General features: G+C 45.4%; 1 protein-coding gene across 1 annotated transcript in view; it reads left to right on the top strand.

Annotated features, from left to right (window-relative positions):
* Positions 1 to 16,922: 16,922 nt before the first annotated feature.
* Positions 16,923 to 19,950, top strand: part of MARVELD2 (MARVEL domain containing 2) — a 39,352-nt gene continuing 36,324 nt past the window's right edge. The window contains exon 1 of the mRNA XM_089693208.1: positions 16,923 to 17,113. The gene's annotated coding sequence lies outside the window, so the exon portion shown is untranslated. The remainder of the gene's footprint in view (positions 17,114 to 19,950) is intronic.

The following is a 19,950-nucleotide window of genomic DNA, read 5'->3' as shown; positions in this document are numbered from 1 at the left end:
TCTTCTGGGTACCGTTCCCTGTGACGTCAGGACGTACGGGGACGGAACGGCGGGAAATTTGAACATGACAAAAAGTGACATTCACTAAAATCACATTACTGTATCAAACCATTTCACATACATGTTGTCCCGAGTCCTTTGTCCTGTGCCCTGCCTGCATTTTTACGGTTCTTTCTGCCTGGAAACTGAGAAATGTCCATGGCATCCAAAAAGCGTCCCTTTAGGTCAACAGTGGTTTTAGGCCAGCTAGAGAACAGCGATAGTAAATTAGAACCACTTGCAGAATTGAGTGATAATGATTCGTGGGGAAATTCATCATCAGACACTGAAAATGATTTTGTGACTTTGCTCAGTGATGTGCGAATTTGGCGCTATATTTCAAATTTCAGTGTTTTTGGTTTATATTATTGAATTACATTTATTATTATATTATTTTTTATTAAATTATAATTTATGATTGCGTGTTTCAAATTTTAACATACCCGGGATGTTTACTAGGCTCTTGTTCGGACAGATTTCAGTAAGATATTCCTAAAAATTACAGGCCTATAATAAAAAAAAATACATATTTCCATGCAAAAAAATGTACCGCTTTGAGCACAGAAATATGGACATAATTAGACCGCTAGGGAGGTTAATGAACCTGGGTTCCTGACAGATGAACTCACTGAACATCGTGCCGTAGCTACTGAGCTCAGTAATCGTGACTCCCACAAACTTGACTTCTGGCAGAGAAGGGCTGGAGCTGACAGAAGGAAATGCAAAAACCAATGGAGGGATTTTCCGGATAGTCCATAAGCCCTGGATAGTGTGTGGATGGATTGAACACCTGTCCATTTTTATTGCTGTCTGTGTCCCCTGTTAGGGAGATTCACCCTCCTGTTTACCATTAGCAAGGAAGGTGAAAGTAAAAGAAAATCCCAAATTTTTAATTGTTTCAAGAAAAGTAATATCAGGGAAATCTTCCAATGGGGACACTAGTTCTGGTGACTTGGGGGTCCCCAAGGAATTACCTTAATTTGCAGGGATTTCCTCTCACTTCCTGTTTGGCTGTGGGACAGGAGGTGAAGGTAAAAAAATCTGACATGGGTTAAAACCCTCCTTTACTCTATCCAAAATAAAAAAAGTTTTGCTTATAGTTCTGCTTTATGCCTCCTTGAAGGTGGGCTAACCTCTTTTAGGACCAAAGTACTTGTAATCAAACTATATGCTGCTGCTCCAGGTAGGTCTGCTAAACAGTACCCTCCACCTTTGAGCACATCGGATGCCAGCTCCACTTTCCCAGTTGTGCCCAGTAGTGACAGATAGAATCCAATGGGCAGCACCTCCAAAACATCATGTTTTATTGCCAGCAAAAGAAGCCACAAAAACAGCAAACAAGACGCTGTGGTAGCAAGGGATCAAATCTAACACATTTCACACTAATTAATGCTCACTCGTGACTCCAAGTCATGAGTAGGCACTGGTTTGTGCGAAACGCAGATGATTTTTTTGGAAGTACAGCCAATTTGACCTTATCTGTTACTACTGTGCATCCCTGTAATTAGAGTTGGATGTTCTTTCGCAGACATAGTCTCTATAAACCCAGGGATTCAAGATTCCATATACTGTATAGATTTACCAATCTTGAGCAAACTGTGCAGTTTTCCCCTTTCCAACCCATAAGCCTCACCCTGCATGGGGGAAAACCCTGATTTAAAACTGCATTTAAATCGTCCCCTTTAAGGCTAGGTTCACATACGTACGGGTGGTGGCGTTGCAGATCTGATCAAAAATCAGAAGAATGTGGACCTGCGGGCAGGTGCCATTAATTCTAATGGCATGCTGCTCACACTGGAAATCGTAACCACGCTGGGAACCGAGGTTCCCGTGCGGGCTGCGTTTTCAGAAGCAGTGCAGGGGCTTCTTACCCTGCGTGTCTCGGGGCACGGGAGTCCATTCAAATGAATGGGCTCTCGTGCCCACGCAAAACACGGCTCGCAGGAAAGCGGATATGTGAACCAGGGGTAAAGGAGTCACAACCCAAATAACGGAAAATACCTGCCTTCCAGGACCCATTCCTAGCATCCTGCACAGTGGATTAACGCATGCAAATTCTTGTATTGAGGTGTGTTGTATTAGGACAGCCAATTCACTTTGAATTGGCCCTTAACATGCCTAAATGCACAGAAAAATAAATTTTTACCAACGCAGCTCACCACAACTTTCAGAGAATTCATCTGTCTTGGAAATTCGCTTTAACGAATTTCTCCTTACCGTGAGTACTCGCAGTTGGATGCGCAGAAATCCCCCATAAAGCTGTGCGAATCTCGCTTACCACGACTGTAGCTAAACTACACGATTCCTGCCCATCCAAATGAGTTAGCTTCTGTTGTAATGTGGGGGGTGGAGCTCCCTATACCTGGAAATGATCACACGACACTTTCAGGCTGCTCTTGGAATTCACATAAGGGCTGGTTTCAGACTCAGCCCCCGGTTTTATTACAAACACACACGCCCCCCACATGAATAAAGTCAATCCCCTCCCACCGAACAATGCAATGGGGAGTGCCTATACACAGGACATACATTCTGATTGGAGCATGGCCTTTCCTATTATCTATCACTGGTCCTCCCCCATGAGCCTTCTGAGGTCAGCAGACTTCCTCCCCTTCCCCCCATGAGCCCTCTGTGGAGGGCATATTTCCTGTCCTACTAGCTCCTATTGGTATGTAAATTCTTTGTACAAGCATTCCCTAAGCTAAACACCAGTCTGTACCTGGATGGGCCCGATACGATCTTTATTAAAACACATCCATCCAAGATACAGTTTAGGTCAGTAATGGGTTGTAAGATATGCATAAGCCTACACGTGGAGTTCACACTGCTTGGCGCCTTGCGTTATGAAGCCCATGTGGTACTATGCTGCTTATATGTGGATACAGGCCCGCGGTCTACTGCCAGCGGCATTCGCATCGAATGCCGTGGTGGTATACACGCCGGTCTATAAGCGCAGATCCGCCATCTCATCCATTACCGAGCTGAGTACTGTAATACATACATTGTACATGCGCATGGCCCAATTGCAGCCTTCAGAGCTTTAATTAAGCCACACGAGAGACATATGAATAACACTCATATGTGACACATTTAAAGTTCGACCAACAATACAAAATTTCCATGACATTCCCTCCTGTTTTATCATATTCTCCTCGTGTCCCTTCTTGATCTTCTTCAGCTTGATGGGTGTAGTCTCAAAACCTCAAAGAGTTCCTGTAGTTGTCCCTGAGAATAAAGCTCCATGGGGTACCTGAAACAACAAGACCCGACGCAGACTCGACGCAAACAGGCTTGATTGAAGCGATGATCCTCCAGATCGTTGGAACCTTCACTACAGGAAGGCTCTTGCAAAAACCACAAACAGACTTGTGGTATGAATAAGGCTTGTGATCCCACGGTGGTCTGGGGAGATCCAGCAGCAGATTCTCAAATTGCCCCTGCAGACGGAGCCACACAAGGCTGGTCTCGACCCAGACAGTTTTCCAAATCGCAGACACAAACCATGATGAGGCTTGAAGCTTGCTTGGAGGTCTTGGAGAATGTGGTCTTCAGGGAGATAAATTAGAGGGAAGCCAGGACGTAATCTGTAGAGAAGGTGGTTGGTTGATGAGGTCTTCCTCCGATCAGTGGTTGGAGTGGAATCCCAGGAGCGGGCATGGAGATGTGGTCGTCTGCCCGAGCTTGGCTTACACGGTCGATGAGGCAACAGGAACATCTCACCGCGGCATATAAGAGGCAGAGGAAAAAGAGAAGCATCAGGATATACACTCCCACTTCCTTCAACCAAGATCCGATGGAGAACAGGAAATCTCCCAATCCTCCCAAACCCTTGAATGGATTCCAACCCTCACTAGCTATAGCTCTAGCTTTTCCCTGTAGTTCACTAACTTTGTCCATATGGGCCTGGACCTTGTCATCGGTGTCTTCTATCCAAGTACAACAATCCTCTCCGATGAACTCACAGAACCCCCCTTTGGCGGCTAAAAGGTAATCAAGGGCCATCTTCTCCTGAAGCACTAAAATTCCCATCTGCCGTTTTTCTTGGGCAATTTCTCTGACAGCCTCTACGGTCTCGTTAAACATACTATCCACGATGACAGAAAAATTGTTCAGGCGCTTCATAAGTTCTATTCCCCATCCTGTCCATGAGGGGAACCAAGCCCATGCCTGGTCGCCCTCAGAGAACAGCTCCCTGTGAACTCTCCCTGCCATCCTTACCTTCTTGTGGACCATCAACTCTTCATGATCCATCACTACATAGGATGCGGGGACTAGCTTTATGAGGGCACACGAACCTTTCGTGTTCTGGGGAAATGTTCTATAGGCTGCCAAACCACACAGAAAATAGTATGGACCTGTCAGAGGAGAGCAGGAGGAGTTCCTCGTTCGGCCTCTGGCACTGAGCAACAGTTGTACAGACTGGGGGATTGCTCCCTCAGTCTGCACATCACATCTGTCCTTCCAACACACATGGTCTGGTCGGTCAGTGTGGTTACTCAGAAGGGAAGTCTGGTTAGTCAGATTGACAGTTATACCTCCCTCACAGGTGGTAGTCCCAACAAACTTGTTACCTGTGCCAAAGCTGATGTTAAAGCACACCTGAGGGCTGCCTAGCTGTCCAGTTACCCATAATGGACTGACGAGGGCCCTACAGGAGCTAGAGCTAATATTGGTGCTAAAACTGATGTTACCTGCTAAAAATGTGTCATTAAGTTCTACCGACAAATGTCTACGTGGGGGCTGACCAGGGGTCCCTTGCTTTTTCATGCCGACGCGGATTTCATATAGGGCATGAACAGCGGCCATTGCGGACATGTGATGACTGGGTGGGGGCTTAGAGCATACCCAACAGTTGGTTTTGTTGGCGGTTCTGGCTAAACGCAGATGCATTTTAAATAAAAGGTTGGGGTATCTGCCGTCTTTTCCTCCGTTCACACACATGTAAGACATACAAACAAAAAGAAAAAGGAAAATGACACCCCTCATTCTCTGGTGTAGCTGAAAAGCTTCTTGCAGTGGCTTGCGTGCACCCAGTTGTCTCGTCCCTCGAGCTTGAGTGAGGTAGGTGTCGTCAGCTGGACTTGGTATGGTCCAGTGAACCGTGGCTTGAGTCCGGTTCTTTGATGTTTCTTTAGGACGACCCAATCACCTGGCTCAATAGAAAGAACACCTGTTATTGCATTTGGATCGGGGAGCGATTCGCGAACCCGATGGTGTATCTTCTGCAGCTCCCGTTGCAGAGATTGCACATAACCTGTAAGCTGTGAATGCAAAGACGACAACTGTTGAGGAAAGTACAACCCTGTTTTGGGAGGTCCCCCAAACAACACCTCGTAGGGTGACAGCCCATGTGGTTGCCGAGGGGCATTCTGGATGGAATAGGGGGCAATGGGGGGACACTCAGGCCAAGGTTTTTGGATATCGGCCATGATGTTGGAGATCCTGTTTTTAAGGATTCCGTTAAGACGTTCAACCTTACCGCTACTCTCGGGGTGATATGGGGTGTGTCGTCGCTGACTCCAGTTCCACCAAAGAAATGCAGTCGTGTCCTTTGGAAGAGAGGTTAGTAGTGGACAAAGAAGACATGTTAGCAGAAGAGGTGTTAGTATTGTTAGTCGTGTTGCAAAATTCAGCACTGTCATTGCTGTCTTCCCCCCCCTTCTCATCTTCCAACACAGGAAGAAGAGAAGCTGGGTTAAGAATAGTGCATCGTTTGATAGTGAGGTTAGTGGGGGTTAGGAGGGCTTTCCCCTGAGAGGGGTACCTTGCCTTGGATGTCCTGTTTTCGCAAGACCGTTCTTGCTGCACTGGTGTCGGTGAGGCAAGGGAGGGGATATTTTAATTCCTCTAGAAAAAGATGGATCTGGGCCGACACCGATTTGTCAACTTCCTATGAGAATTCATAGGAGTTACTTACCATGTGGTCACAGGGGCGGAGGACTCATCAGGAATGAACTGCCACCGACCTTTAGGTAATTGGGGACAGCTCCTCCTCATGTGCCCCTTTGGTGGCACTGGAAGCACCTGGGTGGGGGCCTATCCTTCCTGTGACCCAGATCCCTTGGTTTTTCGTGTGGGGTCTGGGACATAAGAACTTTGGCCTTGTCCTGTTTTCTTCTATCCATTTCCCTCTCTATTGCCGCAAGAGTGGAAAGGATAGCAGGGATAGACATCTCATTATATTCGGGTCGGGCCAGAACCAGCCTTTCCCGAATTTTAGTATCGATGCCTTCCAAAAATTTGGCCCGCAACAGAATGTGCGTCGCAGTCACCTTTACCCCTTCAGTTGGAGCATCAGGTCCAACTTCCAGATCCGCATCCAGTGCCGTCTGCTTGAGACGGCGCCAGAAGCAGGCGCTTTCCTCATTAGGACCCTGGGTGAGCTTCATCATGTCCGTAGTAGAGGTAGCACCATACATTTCTGGAAGCTTTGCCTTTAGCTGTGTACAGAACTCTTTGCCCCCTGAAGTCATCTCATGAGTGGTTATAGAGCACCCTGCAATCACTATACTGGCCACTTCCATGCCCACCTTTGCCCACAGGATCTGTGCACAATCTGACCCGCTCATACCATAGCTGAACTGGTTTTGTCCAAACATTCGAGCAAATCCTCTCGGATTGACTCGATAGTCCGGGAGCTCAGCCAGAATAGTGCGGATCTCTGCCGGGGTGAAGGGGACATGCCAAACTACCCGTTCCCCTAAAGTCCGTTCCCCCTGTGCATTGGGAGGACCTTCAAATTGCTGCACCCTGACTGGATAGGCCTCGGTCCGGGAAGAGTGCAAGGGCTGGCCCAGCTTCATCGGTGGGCTTAGATTAACCACCTCGCTTACTGCACCTTCAGGTTTGAGGTCCCTCAGATCAGGGTATAGCTGGGGGGCAGGGGTCTGATCAGTGGTTCGTAGCGCTTTGATGCAATCCGCCCTGTTTCTTAACCGGGTGTCTATTCCCCTTGATTCACAGATAGTCTGCAAATCGGTTGTTGAGAAGGCTTCATAGTTGGAAACAGAAGGAGCTGGGGTGAAGCAGGGAGAAGGGAGAGGTAGAGGCTGAGGCATAGATACAGAAGACACGGAAGGTACGTCAAGAGTGACGTCACTTACAGAAGAGACAGGTGCAGTTATACTTCTCTCAGCCACTGTTGGTTGTTCGGGAACCCCAGCAGACCCTGATCCTGCCTGCCTTAGTAGAGTCAGCCCTGAAAGAGCTTCCTCCACCTCTGACACCGGATCCTCCTGTTTCATTCCCTCTGGAGGCCAGGTATACATCACCTGGTTATTCCGGACAGACACCAGTTTATGTATGCCCTGCTTCCCTAATCGGATTGACCTGTGAAGCCATAGCTGTGCGATCTCTAGTTCTGACGCCTGCATCCGTGGTTCAAATTCAGAGATGAATTTTTCCCACCTCCATGCGTCAAATGTACCTTCCCGGGGAATTTCCCATCTGGTACCCTTCGACCATTTATTCCATCTTTTGAGGGGTTCTGTAGACTTCCCCCCCAAACTCACCTTCATCAGTTGTGCAGCTGTCCCCCTCTCTCTTCATGGATTGACTACTGCCCATCGTGACTAGTCACTGGTATATATCCCGCGTCCGGGTACCTGTTTACCCCCTGGAGCACTCGGATCCTACCGAGAGGCCTGATTCCACCACTTTCCCAGCACAGCGTAATTTATGTGATTCTTATCGATCACCCGAAGCGCATCAAGTGGCGGTCAGACTGAGAGCACACCTCCCACTCCCACAGCGCAATTTATGTGATCCTGACCACCCGAAGTGTTTGTGGTAACCAGGCTAAGCGTTACACTTCCCTGGACCGCCCACTCACACAGCGTAATTTATGTGGTTCTCATCACCCACTGTGTTTGGCAGGCCACACCGCACAATGATGAAAGTGGCTTTTCTCTCCCTGCGCACAGTAGCTAACACAAGTCAAAACAAAAAGAGGGGTTCTTGGATGTTACTTAGGGGTCACTGGTTGCCCGAAAACCTGCTAACTGACCTTTAGGAAATTTGTTTAAAGAAAAAACTTTCCTAATACACACAGAAAAACCCCTTTTCAACCTGAAAAACCGTTAAAAAGGACAAAGTGGATCCTTATGAAAAACACGGGACATTTCACAGTAAAACAATTACACAGAGGTAAACCGAAAAACTGCGCCAAAAGTAACCTTGTTGCTGACGCAAAAATCACTCCTATCAGCGCCGCTAGACGATCTGCGCTACACACGCAATCTTCGCTGCAACCACCTAAAACCGTTTACACAAAAAGTCTGCTGGATGCGAAACACGCAACGCAGCAGCTTTAAAACAAACCCGCTTTACAATAAGGAACTACTTTTAACAGGAAAAACACAAGAAAAACATAATCACTATACAAGAAATCTATGTGCAAAAACCCAGACTTCACCGCGCTCACTAAATGTGGAACACGCTTAACACACTTTAAATTGGCTGGCAATACGCAAATTTAAAGCTAAAAGCAAACAACTTAAACTGTAAAAATTTGGATTAAAAACACAAAATGGGTCAAATGCATATAGGAAACTTCATGCACATTGCATAGAGATTACTGCACATGTGGTAGTCAACAAAATGGCCATCAACAGGTAAAGCACATGTGGTAGTCAACAAAATGGCCACCAACAGGTAAAGCACATGTGGTAGTCAACAAAATGGCCACCAACAGGGGAAGCACATGTGGTAGTCAACAAAATGGCCACCAACAGGGGAAGCACATGGGAACACTAGCCTCAAAATTGCCTCTAACCTCTTACATAAAACAGACTTTTGGACAGAACATACACTGGACAATTACACAACAATATACAGTACACATACAACACAATTTGGCACGATCACAGAACGGACATAAAACACCAACATATCACACTAACATGCACAGAAAGGACCCCCTGCTGCATGCTTGCTGGGAGCAGTAGTACCACAAAACATTGCACAGACTACATACACACAAAGGTCTTACAACAGTTAACAATTAACCTAAACCTTTCAGCACTGTAATAATTACCTCACGTGGAGGGGGGTAAAGCAATCACCACAGTACCTACAACCCGCAAATACTTACCTAACACTATGCAACAACTTTTACCCACTAAAACATATACCCGTTTAATTTTTGGTTGGAAGATTTTTAAACTTGACCAAATCCAGCCAACCAAACCCACCCCTCTGCTGCTCTCCGCAGAGACAAACCCTTGTCTTTCACCCACAAATCAAGATTTTAGGACAAAACTAGGTCCTTGCTAAGCGGTAATTCTTGTTAGCTAACAGAGAGCGAAATCAGCCACACGAACACGCAAAAAGCGATCCTCTTAATGGCAGAGAGACCTGAAATGTGCCGGCATACTTTTTGCTAGTTCATGATGGCTCATTCCCCCCTCGTACTGGGTTAGCTATCCCAGAATACGCGTTAGTATCCACCAGGCTCGCCAAACTGTCTTGGAAATTCGCTTTAACGAATTTCTCCTTACCGTGAGTACTCGCAGTTGGATGCGCAGAAATCCCCCATAAAGCTGTGCGAATCTCGCTTACCACGACTGCAGCTAAACTACACGAAATCCTGCCCATCCAAATGAGTTAGCTTCTGTTGAAATGTGGGGGGTGGAGCTCCCTATACCTGGAAATGATCACACGACACTTTCAGGCTGCTCTTGGAATTCACATAAGGGCTGGTTTCAGACTCAGCCCCCGGTTTTATTACAAACACACACGCCCCCCACATGAATAAAGTCAATCCCCTCCCACCGAACAATGCAATGGGGAGTGCCTATACACAGGACATACATTCCGATTGGAGCATGGCCTTTCCTATTATCTATCACTGGTCCTCCCCCATGAGCCTTCTGAGGTCAGCAGACTTCCTCCCCTTCCCCCCATGAGCCCTCTGTGGAGGGCATATTTCCTGTCCTACTAGCTCCTATTGGTATGTAAATTCTTTGTACAAGCATTCCCTAAGCTAAACACCAGTCTGTACCTGGATGGGCCCGATACGATCTTTATTAAAACACATCCATCCAAGATACAGTTTCAAGTTGGTAATGGGTTGTAAGATATGCATAAGCCTACACGTGGAGTTCACACCGCTTGGCGCCTTGCGGCACGAAGTCCATGTGGTACTATGCTGCTGATATGTGGATACAGGCCCGCGGTCTACTGCCAGCGGCATTCGCATCGAATGCCGTGGTGGTATACACGCCGGTCTATAAGCGCAGATCCGCCATCTCATCCATTACCGAGCTGAGTACTGTAATACATACATTGTACATGCGCATGGCCCAATTGCAGCCTTCAGAGCTTTAATTAAGCCACACGAGAGACATATGAATAACACTCATATATGACACATTTAAAGTTCGACCAACAATACAAAATTTCCATGACACATCTCTATGCATTGTGGTGCAGTATAGCACAGGTGTCTTTACTGTAAATGTACACTGAGGTGCCATTCAGAATGAAAGTCAAATTACATATACCTGTGTGTTACTTTGTATTCTAGAAATGAACATTACAGCAATGGTGTGAATCCAACTTTGTTTCCAGCAACTATTTATGGCTGGAAAGCTTTCTTGATCCCCGGTTCACACGGGCCGCTTTTTGCACGGGCATGAGAGCACATTCATTTGAATGGACTCCAGTGCCCGTGACACGCAGGGAAGAAGTCCCTGCACTTCTTTGGAAAACGCAGCCCGCATGGGAACCTCTGTTCCCAGTACGGTTGCGGTTTCCAGTGCGGGCGGCTTGCCATTAGAACTAATAGCACCCGCCCGCGTGTCTGCATTTCTCTTTGCAGGTGGTGCAGCTGCACGGATTTTCGCACAAATCCGCAACGGCACCACCCTCACAGATGTGAACCTAGTTAACAAACCTACACTCACTTTATTAGGTACACCTGTTCAATTACTTGGTAACACAAATTGCTAACCAGCCAATCACATGGCAGTAACTCAATGCATTTAGGCATCTAGATGTGGTGAAGACGACTTGCTGAGGTTCAAACTGAGCATCAGAATGGGGAAGAAAGGGGATTCAGGTGACTTTGAACCTGGCATGGGTGTTGGTGCCAGATGAGCTGGACTAAGTATTTCAAAAGCTGTTGATTTACTGGGATTTTCACATACAACCGTCTCTAGGGAAATTGAGACTCGTCAGACCAGGCAACATTTTTCCAGTCTTCTATTGTCCAATTTTGGTGAGCCTGGGTGAATAGTAGCCTCCGTTTCCTGTTCTTAGCTGACAGAAGTGGTACCCGTTGTGGTCTTCTGCTGCTGTAGCCCATCTGCTTCAAGGTTTGACATGTGCATTCAGAGATGGTATTCTGCATACCTTGGTTGTAACGAGTGGTTATTTGAGTTACTGTTGCCTTTCTATCATCTCGAACCAGTCTGCCCATTCTCCTCTGACTTCTGACATCAACAAGGCATTTTTGTTCACACAACTACCACTCACTGGATATCTCCTCTTTTTCGGGCCATTCTTTGTAAACCCTAGAGTTAGTTGTTCATGAAAATTCCAGAAGACCAGCATTTTTGTTAAATACTCAGACCAGCCCGTCTGGCACCAACAACTATGTTATGTTTAAAGGCACTTAAATCCCTTTTCTTCCCCATTCTGATGCTTGGTTTGAACTTCAGCAAGTTATCTTCTCCACGTCTAGATGCCTAAATGCACTGAGTTGCTGCCATGTGATTGGCTGATTAGCAATTCGTGTTACACGCAATTGAACAGGTGTACCTAATAAAGTGGATGGTGAGTGTATATAATCAGACCAGGCCACCTGCCACTGATTCTCAGGTACAGTTGTGTTCAAAATAATAGCAGTGTGTTGAAAAAAGTGAATAAAGCTCAAAATCCTTCTAAATGTGCAACATGCATCATAGTGTAAATAGGACCTAACAAGCAGGATGTAGGAGCATCGGCTCCTGATCATGTGATCACTGTGCTAGCCAATCACAGTGGTCTCTAGTTATAGAACGCTAAGTGCACGTTCACATATATGCGGATTGGATGTGATTTGAACCGTATCCAATCCGCATGACATGTGAAAAAACATTGCTTCCTATGGTGTCTGTCCACATATGTCTAGTGCACTGGCGGTGCGGATTCAGTGCGGTTTTAAAAAGAGTCAAGTCCAATTTCTGAGCAGTGCAGTCCGATTCAGGTGTGAATTACAAGCTATTGATTTCTATGGGAATCGTTTTTAAACCGCGTGAACAAGATAAGATCCTGAGCTAATCCTGTCCTGAACTCAAGCCCGGACTGGCCATAGGACACACCGGCATATGCCCGGTGGGCCAGGGCCACCTGGATAGGAGGGGCAGCGGGTAACACATAGAGGAACTGGACTGTGCATTTAGCTCCTGCTGCCACTGAATGTCTGCTTCTCAGCTGCTGGCACCAGGTGAGAAATGCACGGTCCGGTTCCTCTATGTGCCGCCTGGCTGCCCCTCCAATTATCTCCTGCTGCCCTGGGCTCCTGCATGCTCCCCCACATGTCCGACCCCCCCCCAACTCCTGCAGCGCTGCCGCCAGGTTCCCCCCTCCCTGCAGCTGCTGCAGGGGATCTGTCAGGATAGAGTGTCCCCAGTGCTGACAGTTCCCTGCCCACCACAGCTGGGAGAGGAGAGAGAGAAAGTTGGTTCTGCCCTTCCTCCTCTTGCCCTCTCCTGCTGTGTCTGCCCTGCCCACACTCCCTGGCACTCTTGTGTCTTCTCTCTCCCCTTCTTTTATCTTTCTTTCTCCATCTTTCTCTCTCTCTCTATCGTCTGTTTCTTTCTTTCTCTTTTTTTTTTTTCCTTCCTTCCTCTCTCTCTTTCCTTTCTCCTTCTTTCTTTCTTTCTCTCTTTCTCTGTCTTCTCTCTCTTTCTTTCCTTTCTTCTTTTTCTCTTTCATTCTCTTACTCATTCTTTCTCTCTCTGTCTTCTCTATTTCTTTCTTTCTTTCTTTCTTTCTTTCTTTCTTTCTTTCTTTCTCTTTCCTTCCTTTTTTATCTCTTCTCTTTCTTCTTTCTCTCTATTTCTCTTTCATTCTCTCTCTTATTTCTTTCTTTTTCTCTTTTCTTGCTTTCTCTCTCTATCTTCTATTTCTTTCTCACCTTCTTTCTTTCTTTTTCTTTCCTTCCTTCTTTCTCTCTCTGTCTTCTATTTCTTTCTCTCTGTCTTTTTCTTTCTTTCCTTTTTTTTATTTTTCCTTCTTTCTCTCTCTCTTTCTCTAATTCTTTATTCCTTTATTTATTTATTTATTTATTTATGTCTTTTCTTTCTTTCCTTCTTTCTCTCTCTCTCTTTCTTTCCTTCTTTGTCTATTTCACTTTCTTTCTCTGTCTTCTCTTTCTTTCTCTGTCTTCTTTCTTTTTTTTTCTCTTTCTTTCTTTCTTTCTTTCTTCTCTTTCCTTCCTTCCCTCCTTTCTCTTTCTGCCTCTATCCCTCTCTTTCTCCTTCCTCTCTTTCCCTCTCTCTATTTTTCTTTCTTTCTGTCCACCCTTCCTTCTCTTTCTTTTTCTCTTTCCTTCTTTCTCTCTTCCCTTCCTTCTTTCTTTCCTTCTCTCTCTCTCTCTCCCTTTCTCCTTCTTTCTATAATTCTGGTTATTCTCTCTCTATCTTTCTCTATTTCACTTTCTTTCTCCGTCTTCTCTTTCTTTATCTCTTTATTTCTTTCTCTCTGTCTTCTTTCTTTCTTTTTTCTCTTTTTCTTTTTCTTTCTTTCTTTCTTTCTTCTCTCTTTCTTTCTCTTCTTTCTTTTTCTTTCCTTCCTTTTTTTTTCTCTTCTCTTTCTTCTCTCTCTCTATTTCTCTTTCATTCTCTCTCTTATTTCTTTCTTTTTCTCTCTCTCTTTCTTTCTTTCTCTCTCTATCTTCTATTTCTTTCTCACCTTCTTTCTTTCTTTTTCTTTCCTTCCTTCTTTCTCTCTCTGTCTTCTATTTCATTCTCTCTGTCTTTTTCTTTCTTTCCTTCTTTCTCTCTTCCCTTCCTTCTTTCTTTCCTTCTCTCTCTCTCCCTTTCGCCTTCTTTCTATAATTCTCTTTATTCTCTCTCTATCTTTCTCTATTTCACTTTCTTTCTCTGTCTTCTCTTTCTTTATCTCTTTCTTTCTCTCTGTCTTCTTTCTTTCTTTCTTTCTTTCTTTGCTTCGCTCTTTTCTCTTTCTGCCTCTATCTCTCTCTTTCTCTTTGTCTCTTTCCCTCGCTCTCTCTTTTTCTTTCTTTCTGTCCACCCTTCCTTCCTTCTCTTTCTTTTTCTCTTTCCTTCTTTCTCTCCCCTTCCTTCTTTCTTTCTTTCTTTCCTTCTCTCTCTCCCTTTCTTCTTCTTTCTATAATTCTCTTTATTCTCTCTCTCTTTCTCTCTCTCTGTGTCTTCTCTGTTTTTCTCTCTCTTCTTTCTTTTTCTTTCTTTCTTTCCCCCAAATGTAAAAAAATAATAAAATATAAAATTGTAAAAAATAAAATAAAAATCTACTGACACTGGTGACGGAACTATCAGGGTCGCAAAGGTCGCTCTTACAACCGGGTCCTGGCGTTCCACCACCGGGCTCTGAGGAAAGGGTCCCTGGGTTTGGGGCTGCTCAGTCTAAAATGCCGGGGCCTATTTTTTGTCCCAGTCTGGGTCTGCCTGAACCTGATTTAAACCTGACGTGAACCTGTGAACAACTACTGTATCAATAAGCTGTGAAATCTGAACTTCAATCTGCACCACACATGTATGAATCAACTGACTCAAATCACGTTCTCTTCACGTTTGTGAGTAGAAAAAGATACAAATTGTATCCTTCTCTCCTATCCAGTGGAAAAGTCTGTAAATATATATAAATAAATAAAACAGATCAGGGATTGATTCAGTGTAGAACCCAAGACAAACGTTTTTAATTTTCAATAGAGTAAGGGCCCATTCACACTATGTGCATTTACCTGCATTTTTCCTCATGGACAAACGCAGTTAAATGCATTGACTAAGAAAACAATGTTCACACCAGAACACACTGTTTCTCTGTGTTCCAGAGATTTGCAACATTAGGCAACATATTATTGCACTGCCCTGCATGATCCCGTATGGCACCGCACAGCAACGGCAGCACAGCACATTGAATGGTCACTTTTTGCACTTCATATAAAGTTCGGTTTAAAAAAAAAAGGGGGGAGTCATGTGACATGATAAAACGCACCTCACACCACCTCCTGCCACACGGCTTTGCAGCTCAAAACGCTGTGCAGGTCCTAAGGCTGGGTTCACATCTCTGTGTGCAAAAACACACGCCTTCCTCACGAGCACATAAACACCCTGCAATTTAGCTCATGTGTAGGAGCACCATTAATTCTTAATGGCCTCTCCATACTTCTAAAGAGGTGCATGTTTTGCGTGTGTGCCAAACCTGCATGGTCCCGCAGCACCATGAAGATTGGTGCGCCGCATCTTTGGAAAAGAGTCAGCAACTCTTCTTTTCTGCTTTCTTGCACATAAGGCAACTCATTGAAATAAATTTGGTGCCCTACAAATGACACGTGAAAACATACAGAAATGTACACATGCTCTGACGTGTCTGTTGGTGTGAACCAAGCCTAATGCCTAGTACACACGGTCAGAAAATCAGACGAATAAATACCGCTTTTGATGCCATCTTATGATAATCTAACCATTAGTACACAGCTGTTGAGAGCCGATCATGGCAGATCATTGGAAATTATCCGAAGGGGCAAACACATTTTTTGTTCATACGATGCAAGAACAAATGATTATCATTTAATCAGTATAGTATTCGTCTGAAAAAAATCGAGTGACCAAGACCGCGCATGCTCAGAAACAAAAGAATACATTGCATTACATCTCTTCTGAAGTTGCATTCTGTTGTAGGAGAATTTTCATGACTTTAGTAACCTATTGGTTTTCAATATTATTATTATTATACAGGATTTATATAGCGCCAACAGTTTGCTCAGCACTTTATAATATAAAGGGAGACAATACAGCAATGATACAGTTCAATACAAGAGGGTTAGGAGGGCCCTGCTCCGTGGAGCTTACAATCTAAGAGGGAGGGGTTAGTGGTACAAATGGTAATAACTGTGGGGGATGGACTGGTAGGAGGAATAGAAGATTCCATTATTAGCTGAGGACAGGATAGGCTTCCCTGAAGAGATAGGTTTTCAGAGATCACCTTAAAGTGAGCAGAGTAGGCAATAGTCTGATAAATTGGGGTAGAGAGTTCCAGAGGATGGGGGAAGCCCTGGAGAAGTCCTGGAGATGAGCATGGGAGGAGGAGACAAGGAAGCTAGAGAGCAGGAGGTCGTGCGAGGAGCGGAGAGGACGGTTTGGGTGATATTTGGAGACATGATTGGTGATGTAATTTGGGGCAGTTATAAATGGCTTTATATGTTAATGTTTTGAATTTTATCCATTGGCCAATGGGAAGCCAGTAGCACATAATGCCCTCTCCTTGACTTCCTGCTGACCATGGTAAAGAGTTCAATTTCTTAATATAAGACTAGCATGCAAAAAAAACCACGTAGGGTTGCCTCTAGCAGTACTTGGATCCACCTCTCAGCCTGTCATGTCACCTGTTGATATGAGGTAGACTCTCATTGTATTACAGCCCTCTCTGACCACCTTCCATAGTAAAGGCTTATGGTCTCTGTGTGGTTTATATGTTTGTTTTCTACTGAGGGGAAAAAGTTTTCAAACTCCAGAATGGAAGAGCTGGCCATGACTCCGTCCTGGAAGGTGGTGCTGGTTCAGTCACCCATACAGGAAGTGTGACATCATGGACTACAGAAAGCACCACCCACCACCAGAGGTGAGCCAGATCCTGCCTGACTACCTGCGAGGGCGGGGCCGATGACGTCAGACAGGGAGAGAAAGGACGGTCATGTGACCGAGAGAGAGGAAGCCTGTCCCGGGGGAGAGTGCGGCTTTCAGGTGAGAGTGGCTACACTACCGGGGAAGAGTCCTCCATACATCCTCATGGAGAGGAGGTAACCCAGCAGAGGAGACACCCCGCTCCATACAGAGAGAAGGAGGGAAGGAGACATGCCGGGAGTCTTCTGAACATCGCACAGCAGGTGACATCCTCTCTCTGGTTTTACTTTGTTTACTAAACACAGTGTGCAGGAGTAGTGATCAGGTGTGCAGCCTGGTTATCATCCATAGAATAGGCATCCCACAATCTTACAGACATTTGCCTGGCTTTGGATGATTCTTCTGACACTGGGATCCAACACTGAGATCTGAGCATCTACCCTGGGATCTGACCCTGGGATCCGACACTAGGATCCGACCCTGGGATCTGATACCAAGATCTGACCATGAGATCCAATTTTGGGGTTCAACCCTGGAATCTAACATTGAGGATCTGACATTGAGGTTCAACCCAGAATCGGACCCTGATATTAAAGTCCATTATTAAGGTTCGACCCTAGGACCCAACCCTGGAGTTTGGCACTGAAATTTGACCCTGTGATCCAACACTGGGATCCAACTTTGGGGTTCAACCCTGGAATCTAACACTAAGATCTGATATTGAGGTTGATCCCTGGATCGGAACCTAGGGTTTGGCACTGAAATTTGACCCTGCGATCCAACATTGGGGTCCAATACTAGGATCTATGTTTGAGGTCCAATCCTTGAATCAGAAATTGAGATCTGACATTGAGGTCCATTATTAAGGTTTGGCATTGGAATTTGACCCTGTGATCCAACTTTGGGGTCCAGCATTTTGATCTCACCCTGGGATCCCACTTTGGGATCCAACCCCGATTTCAGAAACCGGTATCTGATCTTGAGGTTCAACCTTGGATCTGGCACAGGGATCCAGCTTTGGGATCCAACACTAAGATGTAAAGTGATACTAAAAGCTTATTTTATTCTTTTTTAATAAAAGGAATGTTATACTCTGCAAGGGCTTTGTACAGGACAGCCCCAACCCTCCTATTTCTCGGGTCCCCCTCCAACGCTTCTGGCTCTCCTTCCTTTTTAGTGCCTCCATAGCAAGCAGCTGCGCTGGTGCTTCTGGCCCCTCCCTCCTGCCTAGTGCCCCCATAGCAAGCAGATTGCTATGTGGGCACCCAAGCAGGCTTGCTCCCGAGCTGATGCTCTGTGTGTCTGTTCGCACACAGAATATAAGTGTACAATCCAAACGCACACATTCCTGTGTTAAAAATGGCTGTGTGTGTATAAGTGGGTGCTGCAGCGAACAGAATCTGCAAGGGAGAATGTCACCAGCACACCAAGGATCATCAATATGGGTCCAAGAGTTTTAATGAACGATCTCATAGTTAGAGCAAGGCAACGTGACCTGATGAAGGGGTCCTGCGAGATTCCGAAACATTGCCTTGCTGTAACTATGTGACCGTTCATTAAAACTCTTGGACCCATATTGGTGATCCTCGGTGTGCTGGTGACATTCTCATTCGCACATAGAGCCACGGCTTGACCTTGCCCCCTTTCTCATTAGCTCAGTGGCTGTGATTGATAGCTGTGGGAGCCAATGGCTACTGCTGCTGCCTCAGCCAATGAGGTGGGAGAGTGTCTCCAGACAGCCGAGGCTCTAGTGCTCTTCGCTGGATTGCGATGGGGCTCAAGTAAGTATTGGGCTGCTGCACACACAAGATTTTTTTACCTTCATGCATTGAATGCATGAAGGTAAAAAAACTTTTAGCCTTTACATCTACTTGTGTCTTTTATATCTGCCTGGAGTTCATGTAAATATAGCTCTATAATCATTAATGTGTTTATTAAATGTAATTTTGAAATGTGAGCACCTGAATTTAACATGATACCAGCCTCCTGCAGTCCATGTACAGCAAGGCTCATAGAGGGGAGGGAGAAGCAGCACAAGTAGCTAACCAGTTGTGTTTTAGCATGTTGGTAGGAGGAGAAAGCAAAGAGATGAGCTCATTGGTGTACTGTTTTTTCCTTTCAATGTCCAGTCACAGGCTAAGGGAGGGACAAGACTAGTGAGTGTTGCTTAACTGCAGCAGAGAAATATCAGGTCTCCACCTCTGCCACACAGGGCAGTGCTGTGTGGTGGAGCTGTGTAAATGTTAGGACTGGATAGAAAGAAATACAAATCCTTTCTGAGGTAAACAGTTCATCTGTGTGTTTAGCTGTTTGCTTCGAGTTTAGCTTTATAACTTTTCTGTATAGGTATGGAAATTTCCAACAGGCCAGAAGGTGTCCTTTATTTGATAATGCAAAATTAACAGGTGGCAGCACGCCAAAAGTGCCAAGTTGTAGAGCTTTTACCAACACAGCATATCCGTATAGCACCCAGCCTTCTGTTTGGGACTGATTCGTGGTTGAGCAGGGTGGGCATTTTTTGAGATGCATTAGATGTGATGATCACATTGCTGTACCTGTGCATGGCATGAATGTTAGGTGATATTTAGATTGTTTGCCTTTAATTGCCCTGTGTATTGGTGGGCAAAGTATTATCAATGCTCAGTGTAAAGTCAGTCTAGAAGTAAAAGTTCTGTAAGGGCTTTCCCACTTGGAGGATTGGGAGGGGGGTGGCAAAAACAGGCAACTGTGCTGCAGTTTTACCGTCACCCTGAATTCTAATATTACAGCCTAACAGGGATGTACACATGCTTCTATGGGCAGTGATATTTTGCAACTGTGGCAATTTTATCTAAGGTTGACAGGCAATGTAAAATTGCTGTTCAGGGAGGCCTATTGCTGCCTCCAGATACCTATTTTGTTGCTATACTGCCCCCTGAAAAGCGGTCCACTGCAGATCAGTTTTCAGAGGGCAGTAAGCCTTACCACCAGAGTGAACCCAAACTGGCGAGAAAGAGGAGGCATTCACTGAGGAGAGGCATTCAGTGCTTTCATCCATTTTTAAAGACTCACTGTTCTTATAAATTATATAAGGATTTGTTAATCTATGGCCGATTTACAG

Source organism: Staurois parvus, unplaced genomic scaffold, assembly GCF_062004578.1.
Source record: "Staurois parvus isolate SC_StPar_1 unplaced genomic scaffold, SC_StPar_1.0 ptg000618l, whole genome shotgun sequence".
Classification (NCBI taxonomy): Eukaryota; Metazoa; Chordata; class Amphibia; order Anura; family Ranidae; genus Staurois; species Staurois parvus.
Note: the sequence above shows the minus strand (reverse complement) of the source record. Positions and strands in the feature narration are given on the sequence as shown.